General features: G+C 40.7%; 1 pseudogene; it reads left to right on the top strand.

Moving 5' to 3' along the window:
- Positions 1-14,571: 14,571 nt before the first annotated feature.
- Positions 14,572-22,175, top strand: LOC148023380 (uncharacterized; annotated as a pseudogene).
- The last annotated feature ends 3,194 nt before the right edge of the window (positions 22,176-25,369 follow it).

Here is a 25,369-nt window from a genome sequence, read left to right as displayed (position 1 = left end):
CTAATGCTTAGTGACCCATCCAACCTATCGTCCATCTGCAATTGTTTCCCTCAATGCATCTCCCACTTCCAATAAACGTTCAAGGACATAATAAGCAGTAGCAAAGCATGTAGCACAAAATATACATAATACTTTTTCCGACCTTGTGCGAAAGAGTACATACGTAAATTGATGCTCCCTGATGCACTTAACCACATGATGTGCCTCTACTAAAGTAAGTTTTGAAAAACTCATTTTCCCTATATCCTTGAGGAGTAAACTGACTGAGTGTGTAGCGCAAGGAACCCATGTAATCTCTTTGTAGTTCTCTTGTATAATCATCCCTGCTCCTTTATAGTTAGAGGCATTATCAGTCTTTATAGATGTGACATTAACAGGTCCTCCAACATGTGCAATAGCCCTCTCATATATCTTTGAAATATACATGGAGGTTTTCTCTTTAAGAGATGTATCTATTGCATCCAAAAACATTGACCCCCTTGGACATATACACATGATATTTATTAGAGGCCTCTTCTTGCAATCTATCCATCCATCAATAGCTATGGTGCATCCGTAGGCAGGTACATAATCAAGGACAGAACACTTCAAGCTTTGCTCAAGTCCACCTTTGACTTTGTCTAAGTACTCTGTGCACATCCTATTGTAGTCCGGAAAAACAAACCCAGGCTTTGTAAGAGACATCAAAACATCTTGAAATAAGGGATTTCTCATTACATTCAAAGATATCCTACAAGTAATGAAAGCTTGTGTACATTTCAAGTGCAACTCTAGCATTGATGACTTATCAAATGCACTATACAGAGTTCCTTTCTTTGATTTGTCCATGTTGTTAGAGCATCCGTGTTCCTGAGAGCCTGCACTCACATTGTATCTATGTTCTTCGTCCATCAACTGTGAGTGTTGTGATGAGGAGCCACCCACATGTTGTAGTACATTCACGAAATTGCTTGGTGCATCATTATTTCTTGTAGTAGACGTAATTTCAATAGTGTAACCTCCCCCCCCACTTTCCAGAGGCCTTTAATTTCTGAATATATTTGGAAAGCTTTACATGTACATTAGAAGGTGGATTACGACAATGATTCACGTTAACACCCATCCCTAGTAGATGCTCTTTAGTTCTAGTTGCGCTAGCATGGAACTCATGCTGACATGACTTGCATCATACATGAGAAGTGTTCTTTCCAGCTTTTAATTCTTCAACATATTCCCACTCATTACCACAAGTCATTTCAAATTACAAGAATTTGTAGAATTAACCAAAATAATAATAGGGGAGATGCAAAGATATATGCAAATTAAATAACAATATACATCTGTGTACGCACTACAATCAAATATCACCATGGACAATTAATATCTAAATTAGTGTATCCACCTCCAACACCCAAAGTAGTATTGGCGTGTCCACCCTATTTTAGCACCACAATCCACTAATACCCAAAATAGCGTGTCCACATTCAACACCCAAATTAGCGTGTCCACCTCCAACACCCAAACTAGCACTGGCGTGTGCATGCTATTTAATGTCTCGATGTAAAGGATAGGTATCCACAACTAGCACCCAATTTAGTTCTAGTGTGTGTACCACATCCTGTGTGTAACCTAGAAGAGTACAAATAGAATCGAGAAAAATTAACCCGAAAGTTTCCTGTATATATAGAGAATATATTTCGATCGAATAATATATTTATTCGACCGAATACAACCTGTAAAAAAACGAGTCAATGTCTAAAGGTGATGTGTCATCGTATAATGCAACCATTTATTTCTAAGGGTTCACCAAATACGTGATTATACAATTATTCACGTATAGTCGTATAATGTATAATGCAACTTAGGTGGAAATGTAACTCTCTCTTGATCATTACACACACTATCTAAAGGATTGTAAAGATCCTTTTGTTGGTTGATATCATTATTATCTTCAATTTGTTGGTTGACATCACTTCTATCTTTGATTTGCTGGTTGATATCACTACTATCATCGATTTGCTTCACCTCATTGCTTTGCTGAACAACTGTAGAGTAAGGAGGTAAGACTAATCAAACTCAATAGTAGTCACCTAATATTTTGAATTAAATAGACAAAATTAATAAGAGAGGTTGAAGGAGATCTCTACCAAGGTATTGTTTCTTCATGAGACCTATGACCCTTAGACCATAGGGCTTTCTAGGTCCATGATAGGTCCTAAAAGGGGACCACTTGGCCATATGTATAAGATATATACAGCTTGCTAGCAAAGAATCCGTATATCTTAACCCTATGGCCCAAGGGCCATATGGGTTGCTAGTGGCAAACATTGGGTTTTCTCATTGATGTGGTCTCCTCTACATTCCTATGTCTGGGTGGTCATACGGGTTCCATTTGAAGGACACTCAAATACAGACCCAAATGATTCAAGATATATACAACTTATTAGTGAAGAATCCTATATCTTGACCCTAAGGGCCATAGGGGTTGCTAATAGTCACTCAAACATTGGGTTTTCTCATTGATGGGGTCGCCTATACATTTCTATACCTGGGTGGTCATATGGATTCCATCTTCTCCTACAAGGGCCTATGAAAAGGTGGCCATAGGGATATCATCTTGATGGGGTCTCATCTAAAGGCCACTCAAATATAGACCCAAATGATTCAAGATATATACAACTTGTTAGTGAAGAATCCCTATATCATAACGGGTTGCTAGTGGCATGGTCACTCAAACATTGGGTTTTCTCATTGATGGGGTTTATTAAACATTCCTATGTCTGGATTAGAGATCACTCAAATATAGACCCAAATGATCGAAGATATATACAACTTGTTAGTGAAGAATCCCTATATCTAAACCCTATGGCCTAAGGGCCATAGGGGTTGCTAGTGGTCACTCAAACATTGGGTTTTCTCATTGATGGGGTCTACTATACATTCCTATGTCTAGGTGGTCATATGGGTTTCCTCTTCTCCTACAAAGGGCTATTATTGGGTGGCCATATGGGTATCCTCTTGATGGGGTTCCATTTGAATGCCACTCAAATATAATCCCAAATGATTCAAGATATATATAACTTGCTAATGAAGAATCCCTATATCTTAACCCGATGGCCTAAGGGCCATAGGGGTTGCTAGTGGTCACACAATCATTGGGTTTTCTCATTGATGGGGACTCCTATACATTCCTATGTTTAGGTTAAAGGCCACTCAAATATAGCCCCAAATAATCCAAGATATATACAACTTCTTAATGAATAATCCCTATATCTTAACCTAGTCACACAATCAATGGGTTTTCTCATTGATGGGGACTCCTATACATTCCTATGTCTGGGTTAAAGGCCACTCAAATATAGCCCCAAATAATCCAAGATATATACAACTTGTTAATGAAAAATCCCTATAGCTTAACCCTATAGCCTAAGGGTTTTCTCTTCTCCTATAAATGATTCAAGATATATGCAACTTGTTAGTGATGAATATCTTGACCCTATAGCCTAAGGGCCATAGGGGTTGCTAGTGGTCACTCAAACATTGGGTTTTCCCTTCACGTTTTAACGTGAAGAATACCTTTATCTTGACCCTATAGCCTAAGGGCCATAGGGGTTGATAGTGGGTCTCCTATACATTCCTATGTCTCTGTGGTCATATGTCAAGATTGTGGGAGAGAAGGAAGGAGTCTCACTTGTAGCTTTCTTGCTTGCACAATGGGGGAATACACACAAGGATGGAGGCTGAAAATAGTTTTCCTCTTCTTAGTTGTGTAAGCCAAAAAAACTCTAATACAAAGACATAGAAGAACCCTATATATGGGTCTCAAACCAAACTCAACTAATTAAGGTGGCATACTAACTAAGCCACGAACTAGAGTAGATAAGGATAGCTGTCATCTAGCTATTATTCATGAGCGGTGTACCAACCGCATCTGCAACTGACACGTCGGTGACATAAATGCACAACGGTCACCCTGGCATATCACGAGTGGAGCTCGATATCTCAACACTCCCCCTCGAGCTCAATCCCAATTCGTGCACACCAAGTAGGTCTCTGAACTTGCGCAGCTTCTCTGTGCCCAATGCCTTCGTGAATATGTCAGCTACCTGATCCTCTATGCTGACATAAACTAGATCAATAAGACCTAGTAAAACCCTCTCTCGCACATAGTGATAATACACCTCAATGTGCTTTGTTCTAGCATGATAGACTGGGTTATTTGCCAAGTGTATACTACTCATGTTGTCACAATAAATGACAACTGCCCCATCTGTAGACTGATGCATATCATAAAGTAGCTTATGCAACCAAGCTACCTCACATGCAGCCATTGCTACACCCCTGTACTCAGCCTCTGTGCTCGACAAGGCAACTGTAGACTGTTTCTTGCTGCTCCAAGTGACTGCAGCACTCCCAAAAGAGAACACATATCCACTGGTAGATCGTCTATCAGAAATACTACCAGCCCAATCAGCATCAGTGTATCCATGCAACTATATCTGAACCCCAGTCACATAAAGTAGTCCATACTGCAATGTGGACTTCACATACCTAATAGCCGCATCCAAATGCGGTTTCCTTGGAGCCTGCATAAACTGACTTACCAGTCCAACAGCATAGCTCAAATCTGGCCTGGTAATAGTCATATAAATCAAGCTTCCTACTATGTGTCTGTACATAGTAGGGTCTTCCAGAAGCTCACCTGCATCTGCGCTTAGCTTCACATTCTACTCCAAAGGAACTGAAATAGGCTTATAGCCTGTCATCCCATATTTAGACAGCATGTCCAATCCATACTGCCTCTGCAAGAGCTGTATCCCACTTGGTAATCTAATCACCTCAATGCCCAAGAAATAACGCAGCTCTCCCAAATCCTTCATCTCAAACTTTTGCTTCAATAGCATTTTCACATGAAGGATATCTTCATCACTGTCACCTGTGATAATCAAATCATCAACATAAATGACAAGCAGCATAATACCTTTCTCTGTTTTTCTCACATAAAGTGAGAAATCTGCCTTGGAAATCTGAAAGCCAATAGTGACAAGATACTGTCCTATCTTGTCAGACCATGCTCTAGGTGCTTGCTTGAAGCCATACAATGCTTTCTTCAACCTACAAACAAACTCAGGATGAATAGCATGCACATAACCTGGTGGCTGCTCCATATAGACCTCTTCTTGCAAATCACCATGCAAGAAGGCATTCTTTACATCCATCCGATGTAAAGACCATCCCTTTGATGCAGCCATAGCAATGACTGCTCTTACGGTTGCCATCCTTGCAACCGGACTGAATGTTTCTTCATATTCAATGCCATATGTTTGTGCATACCCCTTGACTACTAATCTTGCCTTGTATCTGTTCACAGAACCATCTGCATTGTGCTTCACCTTATAAACCCACTTACAACCAATTGCATTCTTACCTTTAGGCAAAGGTACCAATTCCCATGTATCATTTACTTCCAAGGCATCCATTTCTTCATCCATGGCTTTCTCCCATTTTTCTTTTCCCATGGCTTGCTCAAAAGAAGTGGGTTCTGGTTCCTGTATCACTTTGGCCATATATGCATAGTGAATGGCTGTAAATCCATCATATTTCAGCGTATCCACAAGATACCTAGCTCTGGTAGACCTACGCAAAGTATGTTCACTCCCAGGTGCTCTCAAAACATCCTTGGTCTTCCTTACTCTAGGTATAACAATAGAAGGAATACCCAACTCATCATCAATGCTCTGTTCTGAGCCACTAGATTCACCATCCACATAAGAGTGACCTACATTCACATCCAACATGGACTGATCTACCTTCTCTTTTCCTTTTCGTGATACCTGAATACCACTATCTGCATTGCTTTGAGAAGATTCTCCTGATCTCAATCTTCCTGTCCATGGCAAAGAATGTGAACCACTGCTAGAGGACGCTCCAGGTCCACTAATATCTTGTGACTGCTGCTGTGAATTCTGTGCAGCATTACCATTTTGTGCATCTACATTATCAATCACATTTACTGGTTTATACCAGCTACTCATCTCATCAAAAACAACATCTCTGCTCACTGTAAACTTACGAGTAGAAGGGTTATAGCATCTATACCCTTTTTGCTGCAGAGAGTAACCAATAAAGATGCACTTCTCAGCTTTTGGATCCAACTTGGATCTCAACTCATCTGGCACATGTACATAGGCAATGCAACCAAAAATTGTCAAATGAGAAATATCTGGTTTCCTACCAGTATACCTCTCCTCTGGAGTCATCCCATGTATTGCTGCAGTGGGAGTCCTATTCATTATATAGACTGCTGTAGCAACTGCTTCAGCCCAATAAAAAACTGGCAAGTCTTTTTCATTGAGCATGGCATGAGATACCTCTCCAATATTCCTGTTTTTTCTTTCTGCAATTCCATTTTGTTGTGGGATATGATTGCATGAATATTACTGCTTTATGCCATGCTCCTATAGGAACCTTGCAAACTCATTTGAGAGGTACTCTCCCCCTCCATCTGACCGTAGGCATTTTATCTGCAGGCCTGTTTCTTTTTCAACCATAGCTTTAAGAGATTTGAAGTGCCCAAAAACTTCACTTTTCTTTTTCATAAAATACACCCAAATTTTTTGCTATAGTCATTAATAAAAGTGACAAAATAATGACAGCCTCCAAGAGATGCAGCTTTAGTAGTCCACACATCAGAGTGGATTAATTCCAATGGCTTCTTACTCTCTTGAACATGTCTAGGAAATGGTTTCCTTGCATGTTTTCCAAACTGACAGGCTTCACATACCTTATGCATTTCTGCAACCTTGAATTTGGGCAATCCTGCAACAATAGTTTGGGCCTGCATTAATTTAAGTCGCTGTACATTAACATGACCAATGTGTTTATCCCAGATATCAATATCTGCAACTACACCGGTCCCATGTGCAAACATTGCTGGACTCAATTCAGGCATGTCTGCATCCAACGTAAACATTCTACCCTTCTTCTTTCCTTTTGCTATTAAGCAACCTTTATTTTTTATATCCTCAACAAAGCATCCATGAGGATTAAATTTGACCTGCAAGCCCTGCTCAACCATTTGACCAATAGAAACCAGATTCTTAGTGATATTTGGGACATGAAATACATCGGACAGGTATTTCTTTTTCCTATCCTGCATAGACAAATGAATTTTTCCAATCTGCACAATATGATGTGCAGTATCATCACCAGTCTCCACAAATCCTGGTCTTTCCATTTTCCTTGCATCCTCCATCCATTCTGCATGACCTGTCATGTGGTTTGATGCACCTGAGTCAACATACAATACATCATTGCTTTCTTCTGCACTTGTCACAGAATTGTTCATGTGCTGCACCATAAACAAATGCTCATTTCTGTCATCACCCTGTCTACTAGAAGATGCATAATTCCCTTGTTGCAGTTTTCCATTCATGATGTCATTCTGCTTTTTATAGCAGTCTTTAGCCATATGACCCATTTTACCACAGTAGTAGTATTCAACATTACTGTTTGCATTTTGGCCTCTTTGCCATCCACCACGACCTCTTTGGCTCCCCCTACGTCTACAGTTACCACGTCCTCCTCCATAGGACTGGTTTTCTTGAGTTTGCTGCATATTCTGATTTCTACCACGGCCTCCAAATCGGCCTCCTCTACCTCTGCCTCTACCTCTTCCAGCATTTGAGTAGAAGACAGCTTCTTTTGAAGTTCCTCCTGAAGAAGATGCACCACCATTTCTATGCTCCTCAGAAATTAGAAGAGCAATCAACTCCTCAAAATCAAGAAATCTTTCACGGACGGAAATGGATGTTCGGAACTATGCATAATCCTTTCCTAGACCATTCAAGGTCACAGAAACTAAATCATCATCTTCCACTGGCGACCCAATGGAAGCAAGTGCATCTGCGATCTTCTTCACCTTCATGTGGTAGTCATTGATACTCATACTTTCTCTTTGCACATTGTGCAACTCTTGCTTGAGCTACATTTTCTTAGCTTGCGTATTTATTTGTGCTATACATTTTTGACAGAGTATCCCATGCCTCCTTTGGCGTACTTGCATCCTGAATATGCACAATCATAGAGTCTGAAATGCTAATAGACAGCCAATACATAACTTTCCTGGCTCTCTCATGCCATGCTTTAAATGCCTGCATTTGCTGTTGATTGGGAACATCAGGAAGAATTGGTTCTTCTTCATTTCGTGCAACAAATTTCCAATATCCTTTTCCCATAAGGAAATTCTTCATTCTAAACTTCCATGCTTGGAAGTTGTTTTTGTCAAGCTTTTCAGTTACAATCTGTGAAAGAGAATCAGACGCCATTACAAAACACTGCAAAAAGTTCTGTCACTTCAAAAAACACAGCTTCACCCTCACAAGGGCAAATCTGCAAAACTGGCGAAAGTGGTATTTGACCACACAGTCACTTCCTAGTGACGAATTTGCATAAACAAGAACCAAGGATGATTCTGTAACTCCCAATGTCTTTGCACACAAGCATACGATGCAATTTCTGTGGTAACTTTTCATTGACCTGTAGAACAGTGGTCGCACAGCATAAAACATGGCCTTTTCCTGAGTGCTTGCAGAAAACTTCCGACTCCAAAACAGGCCCCGAAATGGCCTCAAATAAAAAAAATAGGGTCACCCTCTTGCTTCACCGTGAAGGGTGTCTCAACCAAAACACCGCGAGCTTGGCTTGATTTCTTGAGCTCCTTACCATGAACAAGGCTCTGATACCATGTCAAGATTGTGGGAGAGAAGGAAGGAGTCTCACTTGTAGCTTTCTTGCTTGCACAATGGGGGAATACACACAAGGGTGGAGGCTGAAAACAATTTTCCTCTTCTTAGTTGTGTAAGCCAAAAAAACTCTAATACAAAGACATAGAACCCTATATATGGGTCTCAAACCAAACTCAACTAACTACGGTGGCATACTAACTGAGCCATGAACTAGAGTAGATAAGGATAGCTGTCATCTAGCTATTATTCATGAGCGGTGTACCAACCGCATCTGCAAAACTGACACGTCGGTGACATAAATGCACAACGGTCACCCTGGCATATCACGAGTGGAGCTCGATATCTCAACATCATATGGGTTTCCTCCTCCTACAAATGATTCAAGAATTCCTATATCTTGACCCTATGGCCCTTAGGGGTTGCTAGTGGGTCTCCTATACACTCCTATGTCTTTGTGGTCATATGGATTTCTCTTCTCCTATAAATGATTTAAGATATATGCAACTTGTTAGTGAAGACTCCCTATATCTTGACCCTATGGCCCAAGAGGGGTTGCTAGTGGTCACTCAAACATTGGGTTTTCTCTTCTTCTAATGGGTGGCCATAGGGGTATCCTCTTGATGGGGTTGCATTTCACTCAAATATAGCCCTAAATACTTCAAGATATATACCACTTGTTAGTGAAGAATCCCTATGGGGTCTCCTATACATTCCTATGTCTGGATTAAAGGCCACCCAAATATAGCCCCAAATGATCCAAGATATATACAACTTGTTAGTGAAGAATCCCTATATCTTAACCCTATGGCCTAAGGGCCACAGGGGTTGCTAGTGGTGGTCACTCAAACATTGGGTTTTCTCATTGATGAGATCTCTTATACATTCCTATGTTTGTGTGGTCATATGGATTCCATCTTCTCCTACAAGGGCCTATGAAAAGGTGGGCATAGGGGTATCCTCTTGATGGGGTTCCATCTAAAGGCCACTCAAATATAGCCCCAAATGATTTAAGATATACACAACTTGTTAGTGAAGAATCCCTATATCTTAACCCTATCGCCTAAGAGCCGCAGGGGTTGCTAGAGGTCTGGTCACTCAAACATTGGGTTTTCTCATTGATGGGGTCTCCTATACATTCATGTGTCTAGGTGGTCATATGAATTTCCTCTTCTCCTACAAAGGCCTATGACTGAGTGGCCATAGGGGTAACCTCTTGATGGGGCCCCATTAAAAGGACACTCAAATATAGCCCCCCCAAATGATTCAAGATATATACAACTTGTTGGTGAAGAATATCTACATCTTAAACCTATGGCCTAAGGGCCACAGGGGTTACTAGTGGTCACTCAAACATTGGATTTTCTCATTGATGGGGTCTCCAAAGGGCCATCAAACTCAAGCATATCCTATTATCCCTTTTGATGGGGTCTCCAAAGGGCCATTACACTCAATCATAATCCTATAGCCAAAGGGTCATAGGGCTCACCCCGAAAGATTTCTTATTGTAATAAAAGTCTATTTTCTAGGCCCATAATACACAATTATAGGTATAGGAATGTTATCCAAACAATCAAGAGTATCCACAACTTGTTTGAGTTAATAAGAGTCCCATATGATATCATTCATAGTCCTTTAGTCTTATGGTGACCAAAGGGCATTAGATCTATTTAAGTGTATATTCATTCATGGCCCTATGGCCAAAGAGCCATAGGACTCAACAAAAAATACTTATTATAGCTATAGATATCTCTTTTCTAGCTATATGGCCAAAGGGATATACAATCACATCCTTATGGCCTAAAGACCACATGGCTATAGAAGAGAGTTCTTTAGAATGTTGTTTCCTTTAGAGTGGCCATAATCATAAATGTAACACATATCCAACAAAATTCTGATCTATAATTATCTTTCAAACTTTATAGATACTCATGTATAACTTCAAAAAGATTCTCACACTACTTTAAAGAATAAAACATAATGTCATTCAATTACAAATCTCGCACATATCACTTGCAAGAATGACAATACCATAGTCTTTTACTTGGTATGATCGCAAACAAGACACTCATTCTACAATGCATTACATCAAGAGGAACTCTCGCATTTCTTTGGTGTGTCACATGAAAAAAACGCACAAGACCTAAATTTTCCTTAGCTAAAACCAATTTCAAATTACCATTTCAATGGTTATTATCATCCAAGAATATCTTTTGGACATTCCATATGATATTTGAATTGGGAAACAAATCATATGTAGTCTCTGGCCAAGGTAGATTTATCTTCGAGCGACCTCTAAGATCCTCTGCCAATGCCAACACTACACTTTTGTGAAGCTCACGAGAGTAGTGCAGCAGAAACCAAGCACGCTCTGCCTGTAAGACCTCACTCAAGACAGGGACCCCGGGGACGACGGACGATGAGGCATAATCTCGACCCACAAGAAACTCACCCTAGGCACACTAGCGAGCATAGCACGCACTCGAGCACTGCTACCTCCCGGTGCGGGGTTGTGTGGTGCAGACGCTATGCCCTGTGGTATGACTAGTGGTTGAGTCGCTCGGAAATGGGAGTGCCTCCCCTCCATGTGGTGAGGGTAGAGCGGGCCGTCCCAAGTGAGGCCGCTCAAAGGGACATGGGGAGTCCCTTGGATGTGTAAAGAGCTATGTGATTCAAGATCTTCCGCTGCAAGTCGAGCCGCGGGCCGCGAGTCGGGCCAACCCGAGTGAGCCGTCCCAAAGGAGGCCACTCTACTTGGATGGAACGCAAAGAGGCGAGGCGAGTTTGATCCCAACTCGGCCTCACCACATGGTGTTAGAGGGTCCCGAGTACATGTGGGTAGAAACCTCAAATCTACGCCCGTGACACTTGGTATCAGAGCTGTGTTGAGCTCTTGGAAAGGAAACGACAGCCGAGATGGGGAGCCATGGTGGAACCGCGAAGACGGAGCGGTGTCGATGTGTAAAACAGTTTTCAGCCGGGATAGCAGTGCGGTTCCCTGGGATCCAGCCGGTGGAGTCGAGAACCGCGGTCCAGCCCCGGCGGTCCAGTCAGTGGAGTTTGAGCCGCGTTCCAGCCGGTGGAATTTCTATCCTGTGACCGGTGGTGCTTGGGTAGTTTTCCAGCCCGCACCAAATTTTCGCAACTATAAGGGAGTAGGTGCTCCCTCAAGCCGCACAAGACGGTGTGAGTCAAGCAGGCCGGTGAGCCTAGCCGAGGCTGGGGAGCCGAGTCGAGTCGGCATGTGATGCGTTTGAGGTGAAAAAGGTAGTGTCCCTCATGGTGAAAAGTCCCTCCCGAAGGGGGGAAAAATGAAGAAAAGCGATATGTGGCCAGAAACGGGGCCGTGGTCCGAGCCGGTCTGCCTCACTAAGACGGGGGGTGGGCTAAAATTTTACATGGCTGGAAATTTTCAGCCCTCAAGCGTGATGCGCCGGGGCTCGAAACGCGGTGAAGAGCATGGCGGGGGTGTGCCCACCATGGCTGCGGACATGCAACAAGTGGAATTTCTATAAAGTTGACCCGCCAAGCTAGGGGGCAACTTAACATCTTATGGGCTAAAAACGGGACAGTTTTGAGCGCAAAACCTTGCCGATGAGCCGGTGGGGCAGATTTTGGTAAAGTAGCCGCCAGTGAGCCCAACGATGGCTTGAGGCGAGCCGGTCCTGGCCCGAATGTGATCCTAACCGAGCCGGGGGGCTCTCACATGAAAAGTGTGGCTCTTCAGGGGACTGTTTTGGGAGTCGAGCGACATCGGCAATGTGAAGGGAAGAGGGCGACCCAACATGGAAAATGGGCATCCCGGAGGGTATGAAGACCCATCGACCTCTCAAGTGCAAGCGAGGGGCGGCATGAAGGAAAGCCATCAACCAAGGCTCTCAAGTGAAAACGAGGGACCTCATCTTCTACATGAGATAGCACCGAACAAGTGGCTAGTCTCCCGGATGAACCGGGCCCTTGCACATGCGACGTGTAGAATGATGCATTGTAGGTCGTCGAGCCACCTAAGAAGGAGCCGACCTGCCGAAGGAAACTCAAGCAAGTGAGCCACCTAAGGAGGAGCCACTTAGCGATGAGATGCACCCACGCCACCTAAGGAGGAGCTGGGTTGCAAGGATTTTGCGGGGCTCGTCTCAATGATCAATGAGGGAGACCTCGCCTCATGAGAAAAAACTGGCTTGGTTTGAAAGGCATGGCAGATACATCCCGAGGAAAAATTTTCCAAGGGAACGCAAAGTGCTTCAAGCTTGTGTGGCACAAGCTAAGGGGATGAGGGCAGCTCACCTCTTCTATTCTTGCAAGCATTATGAGCTCAAGGATTCGTGGAATCCAATGAAGGTACAAGGGAGTTTGCTGAGACTCTGCAGAGGCGAAGCAAAGGTGGAACGATCAAGGAGCTTGGAATCAACCAGCCAGCGGTGGTGGTCAAATTGCCGGCATGAGGCTTAGGAAAAGCACTCCCCGAGCAAGGCTAGGAGATGACTGGTGACCAACATGCAAGAGCCGAAAGCAGAACTGTAGCGCCTTCGAGGGAGGGCATGTGGTCAATACTCCCCTCGGTGCCTCGCGGGAAGTCAGGTGTGAGGAATGCTCTTATCAAAGGCAAAGATCAGAAAAGTGTACAAGAATGCATGTATCTATGACAAAGCAAAACGGAGCCACCTGTGGAGGAAGCGCCTGTTATGGGACGGGTGGCTTATCATAAGAAAGCTCGCAACTTGGAATGGGACTTGTTGTGGGGATGGTGTCATGAAAGAGACAGGAAGCCAGCCGCCAACAGCTAGAGAAGGGATGGACCAACATGGTTCAAACAAAGGATGAGAGCCGGAGACTACCCCCTTCATTCCTCAGAAAGGAGGACCTCAAGAAGAAAGAACCATGGACCTGAACCCAAGAAGTGGGATCTGCCTTAAACAGGGCAAGGTCGTGGGATTGGATGTATGTTAAACTCCTCTACCCACCACTATGCCAAAAGTGAGTGGGACAATAACGTGTGATTGGAAACACATAAAACTCCTCTACCCACCATCAAAGATGAAGATGAGTGGGCATCATGCAACACCGAAGGAAGGAACGGGTGAGGCCAAGAGAGCCAATAGTCCCTTGACGTCTGGGTGAGCCAAAAAGTGGCAACAGTCCCTTCAGGTTTCAGGGTGAACTCAAGATGAGCAACATTTCCTCAAGGTTCTGGGTGAGGCCAAGAGAGCCAACAATCCCCACAGGTTTGGGTGAGCTCAAGAAGGAGCAACAGTCCCTCAGGTGACGGGTGAGCCCAAGAGCGGCAACAACCCCAGGGTGAGCCAATATGGCAACAATCCCTTTATCATGGATTAAGACAGCCGGGTCTAAGAGGGCCCCGTTGGTCAATTCGGCATAGCGATGCATAAAGCTACCTCTTAGCCAGCAGGTCTCAGGGGATATTGAGATGTTTCACCCACACTCCTTGGCTAAAGCAATCTCTTTAGCACTAAATAGTGAAAAGAAACTTAGGGGTAATCGCATGAAGCAAGAGCATCAAAATTTTAATCAAGGCAAGAGGCCTGCTTTGTCTTTTATAAGTGACAGGTATAATAAATTCAAGCATCCCTTCTTTAAAAGAGAGGAAGCACAACCACACTCTTGGGAGGACAAGAAAGCAAAGGTCCTCAACAACAGTCAAGGCAACCACAACGGTTTTAACGGTCAAGGCGCTCATCCTAACTTCAAGAAGACCAACGGCACTTCCAACCAAAGGACCGAGGACTGCTTGAAGAGGGTAAAGTGCTTCAATTATCATCGCCTAGGACATTATGCAGACAAATGCCCAATGAAGAAAGAAGAAAAAGCTCACCCTCTTGCTTAAGTCAACATGGTCGAAGATGAGCCTATCCTAGAAGAAGAAGCGGATTTGGAAGACAATGACGACTACGATGATGATTACGATCCAAACTATGAGGGTAATGACGATCAACCGAATGAAGGTAACCCTAAACCCTCATCCATTTCACCTTACACTCTTTTAAAAATCAAAGGTATTGTGCAAGGAAAAGAAGTGAGTATTTTGTTTGATGATGGAAGTAGCCATGATTTTACTTCAAATCACATTGCTAAATCTCTTAATCTACCTCTTACATCATATGGATACAAAGTTAAGATTGCTTTCAATAACCAAAGGTACAATTGCACTCAACAAGTGGAAAACTTAAAGATTTCAATTGAGAACTCTCAAGAGCGTACTTCTCTTGTTGCTCCATTGCATGGGATAGATATCATCTTAGGAATGCCATTTCGTCATGAATTAAATCCTAAGATTGATTATAGCAATCGTTCTCTTACTTTCATGTATGAAGGTCATCAAATTTGTTTACATACTGCATATGAAAGTGAAGATCAACCATTACTATCTCACACTCAAGCTAAAAGGGCCATTCGCAAACGAGATAAAGCATTTCTTGTGTACATTAATGAAATATCTGCTGCACAAGAATCACATTGTAATGATGCACAAAAAGAGTTTCTTGCTCAATTTCAAGAGTGTTTTATGCATGATTTAACACTTTTTTATGTCTCGACCTGAGGACCATAGCATAGAGACCATTCATGGTAGCGCACCCCTTTGTCGAGCTCCCTATCGCGTAAACCCTCTTGAACAACAAGAGATTAAGTCTCAAGTTCAAGAGCTACTCAACTGAGGGCTCATAAGACCAAGTAGTTCACCATACGGGGCACCTGTTCTCCTTGTCAAAAAGAAGAATCGTACACACTGCATGTGTATAGACTACCGCGCATTGAATAAGATCACTATCAAGAATAGGTTTCCTATTCCACGTATAGATGATCTATTGGACAAGCTTAAGGGGGCCACCACTTTTAGCAAGATGGATCTAAAATTAGGATATCACCAAGTGAGGATGACTAGTGAGGATATTTATAAGACTGCGTTTCATACACAAACCGGTCATTATGAATTCCTTGTCATGCCATTTGGCTTGACAAATGCACCGGCCACCTTCACAAGGATGATGAATAGGATCTTCATAGATCACCAATACTTTGTTATAGTGTTCTTTGATGATATACTAGTCTTTAGTAAATCCGAAGAGGAACACAAGAAACATCTTGCCAAATTTTTCCAATTACTCAAGGAAAATCAACTTTATCTTAACCCAGAGAAAAGTATGTTTTTCCAACAAGAAATTGAATACCTAGGTCACATAGTATCTAAGGAAGGGATAAAGGTTGACCCAAAGAAGATACAAGCTATCAATTCATGGCCAAGACCCAAAAACTTGCATGAACTTAGTTCTTTTCTTGGTTTATGTAGTTTCTACACGAAATTTGTGCGCAATTTTTCATATAAAGCTCACTATCTCACGTTGTTGCTAAAGAAGAATACACCTTACACATAGACTAAAGTGCAGGATCAGTCTTTTCAAGCACTTAAATACGCTTTAACACATGCACCAGTACTCCAATTACCTGATTTTAATCGTCCCTCCTTTGTGGTTGTTACTGATGCTAGTGGAAAAGGTTTGGGTGTTGTTTTAATGCAGGATAACCATCCACTTGCTTATGAAAGCACGAAATTTAGACCAGCACAGGTTAAGTATAGCACATATGATAAGGAATTGTCTGATGTAGTGCATGCACTTAAAATTTGGAAGCATTATTTGATGGGTATTGACTTTGTTATAAAAACTGTTCATCAAAGTTTAAAACATTTATTCTCACAGCCATTGATTTCAGATAGGCATATTAAGTGGGCTGTATTTATTCAAAATTTTCAGCCAATTCTTCAATACCATCTTGGTCAGATGCTTTGAGTAGAAAGACAACTCTTAATCACCTACTATCGGTCATTCATAGTATTTCATTTGAATCTATGCGTGACACTTATGCACTTTATGATGATTTTAAGCATATTTGGACTCAAATGAATCAACCCAATGCACAATCAATTGTTGATTACTCTATTCAAGACAAATTTCTCTATTTTCAAAAGAAATTGTGCATCTCTAAACCATTTCGAAACCCTCTCATAGAGAAATTGCATAATCCACCTTATGCGGGACATAGAGGTGTAGCAGCCACATTTCAAAATCTATCTCGTGACTTCTTTTGGCCTCTTATGAAACAAGATGTCAAATCCTTTGTTGCTGAATGTTTGATTTGTCAAAAGGTTCAGTCTACCATAAGCAAGAAGTTGGGGTTACTCCATCCACTCTCTATTCTCGAGAGACCTTGGGAACATATTTTTGTTACATTGTTTCCTCTAACGATGCATAAGCATGACATGATTTGGACCATCATAGATCATTTTAGCAAACATGCTTATTTCATTCCTTGTAATAAGAAATTGTCTGCACCTCAAGCCGCTAACTTATTTTTGAAGCATGTGTTCACTCACCATGGGTTACCTAAGGTAATAGTATCTGATAGAGATTCCACGTTTTGTAGTGCATTTTGGCAAGCTTTATTCTCTAATCTAGGTACTACCTTAGACTATTCTACTACATTCCATCCACAATCCAATGGTCAGAGTGAGATCACTAATCGCACAATCATTGATTTGCTCAAAGCTTATGTTCATACACAACCAAAACAGTGGGATGACTACATACACATTTTGCAATTTGCATACAATAACACCACTCATTCTGCTACTAGAAAAGCACCTTTTGAAATAGTATATGGTCACACACTCCCTACACCTATTACATGATTATCAAATACTATTCCTGCTGCTGCTGACAATTTGATTGTTGATTTTGATAAAATTTATGCTGATGTTTGTGCTGCCATTTCCCACTCACAAGAATTGTTCACTCCTCAAGCTAATAAGCACAAGAAGCCTTATCTTTTTAAGACAGGAGATTATGTGATGCTTCACATTCAAAAGCGTCATATCAAAAGTGTTGACACTAACCCCTTTGTGAAGCTAGCACCACGATTTTATGGACCTTTCAAAGTCATTCACAAAATTAATGATGTTGCATATCGTCTTGAATTGCCTAATCATTGGAAGATACATAATTCTTTTCATATTAGTCTCTTGAAACCTTTTAAGGGTACTATTCCATCTCATCCTATATATGATGAAGCTCCTCAATTGGTGGATCAAGAGGAACAACTACTCCCTGATGCTATAGTGGACCATGAGACTACCACCACACGTGTTGGTTCTGTGTAAAACCATTATCTTGTGACTTTTAAGAATCATCCTAGAGAAGATGCTAAATGGTTTCCCTAAACATTTTTCCGTACTTATCCCGAACTTCTGGACTCTTATAATCACACACTAGATAGTTATGAGTGAAGCAACTGAGGACAGTTGCTATCCTAGGTAGGAGCGATGTTACGAGGTGTCCGTACCCTCCTAGTGTGTAACATCCATGGTTAATGGGCACTATACTCTTATGGATAGCTGGATTGAATTGATCGATTTATTGTCTGTTGTTGGTGTATTAAATACTAATTGTGTGTGATGGACAACTGTAGGTTGGAGAGAGTGATAATGAAGTAAAGGGCAGGATCAACGGATGGCGGGAACACATTTTGGACGGCTTACTAGTAGCCAAGATTACCCAGATTTTTATTATGACTATGGTTAATAGTCACTTGTAAATAAATACCCTAAGAGGGTGCACTTGTAAATAGCCTTGAGATAAACAGATAAGACATACAATAAAAATAGGAGCTTGCTTTTGGGATAAAAGCTCATTCTTGTAAATAAAGAAGTCCTTTGTCGTGCACCCTAGTTTTGGCACAAAGGGCACCCTTTAATATATAAATACTCAAGATGGAAAGGGTGCCGCCATTTGGAGGGGGAGATTGAACCCATTCTTGTGTTGATGCTTTTATTTGATCTTTACCCTATGTTACACTCTATGCATGGAGATTTCAATTGTTATGCTTGATCTTTATGCAATCTTGTGTAAGTTTGTGCGTACTTGAGGGATCTTGTCCCTTTCAAAGTTAGTGAACTTAGAGTTTCCTAGAGAACTATGTAAATTTAATAGTATGAATTTTCTTACTCAAAAATTACCTCCTTGGAGTTTTTCGCTCTCGGAAGGTTGACATACCCGAATTTGAGTAAGAAATGAAAGTTTCTCTTCCAAACTATTGTGGATAAGGAGAAAGAATGTAAGTGGAATTAGCACGAAAGGAAAAAATGTGAAAACTTTCCACTCCAGGAGCACCCAATGGAGAAGAGAGAATGTAAGAAATTTAGCAAGTCCTCAAAAGAGGGGTAAAACACATTTTTAGCACATTCTCAGCCAATCAAACAAAGAACTACAAGAAGAGAGGCGCCTCTTGTTGCTAAAATGAGCCCTACATAGTCACCTGGCCCTCTAGAGGCTAAAATAAGCCCTACACAGTCACCTGGCCCCCTAGAGGCTATATAAAGGCCCCCTACCTACATCATTGCCTAACCCATACGGAAGAGAAATCTTGTTTGACAACCTCTATTTAATCATTTTTGCTAGTAGGAAAACGTAATTTATCATTTTTCGCTAGTAGAATATGTAATTTTTCTCTTTTATTTATTCAAACTAGAGATTCTTTACTCTAGAAACATAAATACTCACTCCTCTTTACATGGATTATATATTTATTTATTTATTTTTTGAAAAAAGGCTCAATTTTATTTTTAATTGAGAAGGTAGTGTCATTATAATGATGAAATTTTGGGAAATCTAATTAAAGAGTTACTTTAGAAAATTGAGTAGGGGACTAGGAGAAGATAAATAGATGTGTAATTATGGAGTTTAAAATTCTAAAATTAGTGAAAAAATAACATAGAATTTATGGGGAAATTAACTAAACACTTAATTAAGCTAAGAGGATTTGTTAATCACTTCCTCTCACTTAGTATAACCTAGGATAATTTTCCCCTTAATTTGTGAATTAAGAGTATAGAGAATTTTCTAATTTAATGAGTTTTTAGGAATAAATTTATTAGGGAAATTATTTAGAAGAGTTGGAAAATTATGAAATTTGGAATTGAGGCCTCTTAACACCTATAATATTGATTTGCTCCTTGGTGCTCAATATTGAAATAGACATAAGCTAGCTTGATCTCTATGTCCTTCTTCTCTTGTAATGAATTGATTCACTTGAGCCTTAGATTTGTCACCTTGATTTGCTTTAGGATTATATCTCACTATTTGAGATCCAACATTAGACTAACTTTCATTACCCTTGAATGCTCCTTGCGGTCCTCTAAATCCACCTATTTTTTAATGTGCTATTGCTAGAAGTTCCTTTGGGAAAGATTCATAAAATTCTAGAAGCTAGAGGATTAGTTTGATCTGAGAAGCCTTTATTGGGGTTAGGTTCTTGGTTAAAGTTCTTGTTAGGGTCCCAAGAGTTGTGAACATTTGAAGGATTTAGGTTTGAGGGTTGATGTAGATTAGGGTTTGGAGGACAATCTCTAGCACAATGTCTTGGATCAAGACAATTAAGGCACAAATTCTCTCTGAAGGCCTTCTCTTTAAGGAAAATAGGTAGCTAACTTATCTCCCATTGAGGATTAGGTTTGAAGCTGGAATGATTCCACTTAACATCCCAATTTGGTAGAGGTTCCTCCTTGCACTTCTTGGTTAAATTCACTTCTTACTCCATTGGCTTCCCACCATCCAATACGTCTATGAAAGTAGCCAATCAAAGAGATTGCAAATGAGAATTCAATGGAGGGTTCAAAGCTATAATGAATCTAGCCACCTTGACTTCTTAAGTCATTCTTGGAGATGCATATTGCAATAAGATGAGGAAGTGATGATAATATCCCTCCAAATCATTAGGGGAACTTTGAGGTCATTTTTTTGCCTTTTAGCATGTAGAGAGAGAGTGCTCTTAGCCAATGAGAGGAGAGCTTACGCTATGGAATCTTTCTTTTTAAAAATAAGAAGTGCATTTCTTTTGCTAATTTTATTTAGGGGAAAATTCGTGAAAGGGTCTTTTTCATGTCAGAAGTCACCTTTTTTCTCCTCTAGCTCTTCCTTTTTCACCCCCAAACCATCATGACAAATGTCGAGCTCAGCCTTCTCTCTTCACGAGGCCACCTACTTTCTTTAGAGCCAAAGCACCCCCCCCCCCTTTCTCGCCATTTTGAATTTTGTTGTTCCCCCTTCTCCTTCTCTTGCTCATTCTTCTTCTTCATTTTTTGGCTATAGAAAACTATGCCAGATCTAAACGTCCTAGTACCTCCATTGAATATATATCCACATATAATACATTTGATATGCAGGAGGGTAGATGGATTCCTATTACCATAGCTAAGGGTAGTTGGATAACTATGCAACAAAACAGGAAAAAGAAACAGGTAACCGCCAATCCATTCATTTCGTGTTGGAAAGGAAGAGTGAAGGATTTTAGACATGGCTCAAACATGAAGACAATAAAAGAGGTGCTGGTACAACATGTTTTTATGCATACCATCTTCAACCAAATACTTGGGATCTTCCTTTACACAGGCCTAACTATAAGTTCTCTTTGCATGTTAAAACTGAAGTTAGATTTATAGCATTTAGCTTTTTATTTTGTAGATTTATATCCCTCCAACTTAGAGGAATGGCAGCCAGTGGAGTGTATTGTTGATATTATTGATGTTTTTCATGCCTCTGTTGGAGAGGAACTCTATAAAGGAAGAACAAGAGGGTTTCTTGCAGAGAATGGTGTGTTCTTTTATGACCATTTCTATGTCTCTCCTAACTCACAAGGATCATGGGGTTCTCTGACCAAGCTTCCACTTCCTGATTTTGGGTGTGAGGAGTGGCCTTTACCAAATTCTAGCACAAGTGAGTGCTATAGATGTAAGCTATTCAATGAACTTCAGATATGTATGAAACCTAATATTGCCAGTAAACAGAGAAAAATTGTCCTCTTCATGCCTATCCTTGTGTTTGTAGACTTCTTCTCTAATATGCAAGCTAGAAGGTGTAAAACTTTATTCTCAGTGAGAAGCTTACAAGCAAAAAATGTTCTTTAGTTTCTTGATGAAGGCTGGGACACAAAAGTAGTTAGTGGAATCACATGTAAGGTGCATCAAGAGTCAATTTCTTGCAAGTATATGGTTGCTACACAAAACTTCATTTTGACGTTTTATTATAGTAGATGGCACCATGTGGGTGGTGTCATAATCCCTCTAGACCAAGACATGGAAGATTTTGGCGTGATTCCAGTCATTGATCTTGATTTGTGGCTCAACAATGAAGTTATCACTATTTTAAAGATAAGGGCCATGTGTACATTGCAACAAGTGAGACAGAATCTTCTAAATGAAAAAATTGAATCGCCAAAGTCATTTTCTTTCAAAGTGGATGACAAAAAGGCAATTTTTTTGACACTAACATTAATGTTCTTAACATTTCATACTAGCATGCATATCTTCTTACTTTACACTCTTTGCAGGTCTCTAAAAGGAGTGAAAGGAATATAAGATGCAAAGACATCCAAAATACTGCTGTTTAAGTAATTAGGTAAAAGAAACATGAAAACATAATCAGATTGATTTCTTCAAAGACTTACATATCAAATTACTTTGAATTATATTTACAAGTGCAAACTTTTGTTTGCCTTTTCTGTAGGAGATTACATATCTCGGATTAAGAAGGTTGCTGGAGATTACTATCAAGGATTTACAAAATGCTGGAGATATACAAAAAACTTCCACCTGAATGTAACCCAAAAGGGAAAGATGTACAAAGTATTTTTTTAATGAGAAGAGTCAATCTATTTCTTGTGTCTTGGACTCATCCTAGTAGAGGCAAGTATTGGCTTTGAAGGGGTGCTTGGTGGTGTTCTCTCTTCTGCCTTTCTTGCTTTCTTCTTTTGCTTCACCTTCTTATCCTCCTCTTTCTTCTCCTCCTGTTGTTGTTTCTTCTTCTCCTCCTCTTCTTTGTCCTCCTCCTTCTCTTCCCTCTCCTCTTCTTTGTCCTCCTCCTTCTCTTCTTTCTTCTCCACTTCTTTCTCTTCCTTCTTCTCTTCTTTCTCCTCCTTCTCTTCTTTGTCCTCCTCCTTCTCTTCTTTCTCCTTCTTCTTCTCTTCTTTCTCTTTCACCTCTTCTTTCTCCTCCTCCTCTTCTTTCTCCTTCTCCTTCTCCTCTTCTTTCTCTTTCTGCTTCTTCTTTCTCCTTCTGCTCCTCCTCCTTCTTCTCCTTCTGCTCCTCCACTTTCTCCTCTCTAGCCTTTCTGGATTTCCTTGGAGTCCTTGGCTTCCTAGGAGTAGGGACCTTCTCCTTCTCATCCTGCTCCTTGGAGGTCCCTGCCGTCCATTCTCTTTTGCTCTTTCTCTTCTTAGATGGTTTTTTCTCTTCTTCTAGCTCCTATAGAGGAAAATTATTCACAACCATTGTTACAATGATTCTGGCTCTTACAAGCCAGACTTGTGTAGCATTGTAACAATCCAAGGAAAACTGGCCAAAACAAGAAAAGGGGGTTAGAAAGTAAGAGGGTTGTAAAAATAAGTGTAGAATTTTTTTGCATTACAAAAGAGGTGGATTGAAATACTCACTTTTATATTCTTCTGTTCATTGTCATAAATGAACTTAATCATCCTCTCAGCATTTATAACAACCCTCCCTCCATCCAGATGAGTGGGAGTCAGATTGGATTGGACAATGCATGAATAAGGAGAAATTATACTACTCTTAAGAAAGGCAGAAAACCATGATTGTATAACATAACTAAGAGATCAAGGTACCTTGATTTGGTGATGCTCAACTGTAGATAAGATTGGAGGCATTTGTGGACAACTCTCCAGAAGCTGCATGAATCTCATTGCACATCTATACAAAACACTTTTATATTCTTTTGTTCATTGTCATAAATGAACTTAATCATCCTCTCAGCATTTATAACAACCCTCCATCCACATGAGTGGGAGTCAGATTGGATTGGACACTACATGAATAAGGAGAAATTAGACTACTCTTAAGAAAGGCAGAAAACCATGATTGTATAACATAACTAAGAGTTCAAGGGACCTTGATTTGGTGATACTCAACTGTAGATAAGATTGGAGGCATTGGTGGACAACTCTTCAGAAGCTACATGAATCTCATTGCACATCTATACAAAACAAAATAATCAATGTATTAGAAATTAGTGGTTGACCTAATATAGTATTTGAGGTAACCATAGTGAAGATTTTATGAAATTGCTTACAATTTTGCTATACCATGTGATCCTCTCATAGAAATGAGATAAAAACATTTCTTGTCAACTATGTCTATGATAATAAGACTCCAATGGCTTCCGTAAATCATTATTAGTTGTAAATGTTAGACTCTAATGGCTTCTAGAAAATCTATATCAGTCTTTAATTACAGAAGCTCTGGTTAAAAGGACTTACCCTTCGTTATAGGGCAGTAAGACCACTTCAAGGGTCTCCATATCAATTTTGGCCACCCAGTGCTTAAATGAAGCAACCTCAGTGTCCATCCTCCTGAGATACACTGATATGGAGGGATCAATAACCTCCACCTTTTGTTGCACTCCCAGCTGGAAACTATGCATCGTTACCCTTCAAGAACATAGACATTCAAATAAGATGGGATTTTGATATTGTGAAATAAAAGAATAAAAAATATTTAGCATAATACTTCTCCTACCTCAATGATGCTAGCACAATGGTGTCATTTATCTCCCTCTTGATGTCCCTAAGTAGTGTCAGGCACTCATGGTCCAAGACAATGTAGTCCTCTCTCTTCACAATATCATCTGGAGGGAAGGCAACTACAAGGAATCCAGCTGCATCAACTTTGGTGAAAAGTACCTTCATTTCCTGCTCCAGGTAGGCTAGCTGCTCTTCACTCTCCTCCATTGCCTTTCCATCCCCCTCCTTGCATCCTGCTTAGGTTTGCCTCTTATGTCCCCCTTCCTCATCTTTGTACTTGACCTCCTCCTCATTGGATTTTTTATCCTCTAGCTTTGGTTTCCTCCATGGAGGTATATTCAATATGTTGAAGGTCTTTTCATCCGTGAATGGTACGGGCTTAAGAAATTTACTAAATCAATACATCAGTCTTCTAAGGACAACCATGTCCTTATCCATGAGAGTGACTTTGTGAGCATGGGAAACAAAAATGTAAGAGTCCTGGAAAAACTCAATGATGAAATCTTCAGCGGCCTCCTGGAGACAATCAAGGGCTGATCTCTGCCATCTCATGGAAATACTCCTCTGGTCACAGATCTGCCTACATAGCCTTTGGAAAGGTAGCCTTGGTATTGCAAGGTTCAATGCTTTCAGTGCCCTCCTTATATCTCTAAGGGAGGTGACATACTGTTTGAACTTTCGCTTTGTCATGGGTGGCTTCTTCCTTTCCTGGCTCTAACCCTTGTATATCTTGGCTGGTATGCCTCTAGGGTCAACCTTTTCCTTCCTTGCAATTTGCTTGGTTCTAGCCATAGCAAAGAAGTGTTGATGAGCTATGCAAAATCAGTTCACAAGGAGATAGAGGTGCCCTTCCTAATTTGCGCACCTTATCAATGTGAAAGAATATATCTAAAAGCAAAGGAGGTAAAGAATAGCGATGTAAGTGGCAAAGCTTAGCCTTGGGGAAGAAAAATTTCCATTGATGAGCAGTGCTAAATCTGTGTAAAGTAAATGGCGAGCCTTCTTCTAAATTTGCGTAGCTCGTGAATGGGCAAAAATATGTTATTTAG

This window comes from Lygodium microphyllum, chromosome 16 (genome assembly GCF_053477565.2).
Source record: "Lygodium microphyllum isolate KBCC chromosome 16, Lygodium_microphyllum_v1.1.10, whole genome shotgun sequence".
NCBI classification, from domain to species: domain Eukaryota; kingdom Viridiplantae; phylum Streptophyta; class Polypodiopsida; order Schizaeales; family Lygodiaceae; genus Lygodium; species Lygodium microphyllum.
The sequence above is the reverse complement of the archived record's forward strand: the minus strand, read 5'-3'. Positions and strand labels throughout refer to the sequence as shown.